Source organism: Dendrobium catenatum, unplaced genomic scaffold, assembly GCF_001605985.2.
Source record: "Dendrobium catenatum unplaced genomic scaffold, ASM160598v2 original_scaffold_223987, whole genome shotgun sequence".
Lineage (NCBI taxonomy): Eukaryota > Viridiplantae > Streptophyta > Magnoliopsida > Asparagales > Orchidaceae > Dendrobium > Dendrobium catenatum.
In genome coordinates this window covers 1-1,230 of record NW_021542397.1, presented here as the reverse complement: position 1 = coordinate 1,230, position 1,230 = coordinate 1, and the positions used below count along the sequence as shown (strand labels likewise).

Sequence of the window (1,230 nt, the reverse complement as noted above, 5' to 3'; positions counted from 1 at the left end):
GATTCAACACTTGAAGAGTGTTGTTTGCAAGCATATGGTCATCATCACAAAAATTGTCGGTTGAAGTTGATACCACTAGAACAGGAGCCGCAGCGAGTATGGCAGCAGGGTTTGTTTATTGCTTGTGGTTACCTAGGTAATATTGTCCTTTTAGCTGGAGTGAATGGTGTCTTGGCATTTGATATGGTGTATGCTCGTTGGTTAGACTAATATCAAAACCAAATAAGTGATCTGAGATCAGCTTTTAATTCTCAAGCATATGATGAAGAACTAAGACTTCTGGTTGATGGTTTAATGTCACACTATGATGTTGTCTTCAAGCTCAAAAGCATTTGTACAAGGTCTGATGTCTTTCACATGCTTTCGGGATTGTGGACAACACCTGCCAAAAGATGCTTTATGTGGCTTGGCAGTTTCCGTTCTTCTGAACTTCTCAAGATGCTTGTCAGCCACCTGGAGCCATTAACATATCAACAACTGATAGGTATATGCAAACTCCAACAATCGTCACAACAAGCCGAAGATGCTTTGTTTCAGGGAATGGAAGCTTTACACCTGAACCAAATGGCAATTTCCATGAGCAAGCTTGGAACACTTGAAAAATTCCTTCGACGGGCTGATCTTCTGCGGCATCAGATATTGCAGCAGATGTATCAAATACTGAGAACTCGTCAGGCAACTCGAACTCTTCTAGACAGGGCCACCGGGTGGAAGTATTCAGGCTGGTTTAGTCAACCACACCCGCTTACTTCTTGTGGCCAACCGGACATCTTCCTGAGCCTGAAGTTCCTCCTACCCCGGTAGTATGACGCCGGAGCTGAGCTAATCAATCCTATTAAACTTCAGACTATATTAAGTTCATTTGGTAGTATAGGACTATAGAAGTGTAATGCTTTCTTGTTTTGTATGTAGCCTATTATGCTACTTCCTTTTGGTTATAAATAGGTAGCCAATGTTTGTAATAAAGATAGATTGTGGAGATGAATAAGAATTAAGTAGTTTTGCTCTTTTCGGTTTCTGTATCATGAAGGATTTCAGGTGGTGATCCCTCTCCTCCGAGAAGTTCTTGGAGTTATCCGGCCACGGCCACCAGATCATCGACGTGGATTTGTTGAGCCCCCTCCGGTCCGGTGTCATAGAGGCTACAAACATTCAAGAGTTTTGCACCATGAAAGTTAACATTTCATATAGTGTAGACCACCCAGGAAAGTTTCCCTCTTAATCCAAATC

The 1,230-nt window shown here is 42.3% G+C and overlaps 1 pseudogene; it reads left to right on the top strand.

Annotated features, from left to right (window-relative positions):
• Nucleotides 1-24: 24 nt before the first annotated feature.
• Nucleotides 25-1,125, top strand: LOC110111936 (annotated as a pseudogene).
• Nucleotides 1,126-1,230: the final 105 nt, after the last annotated feature.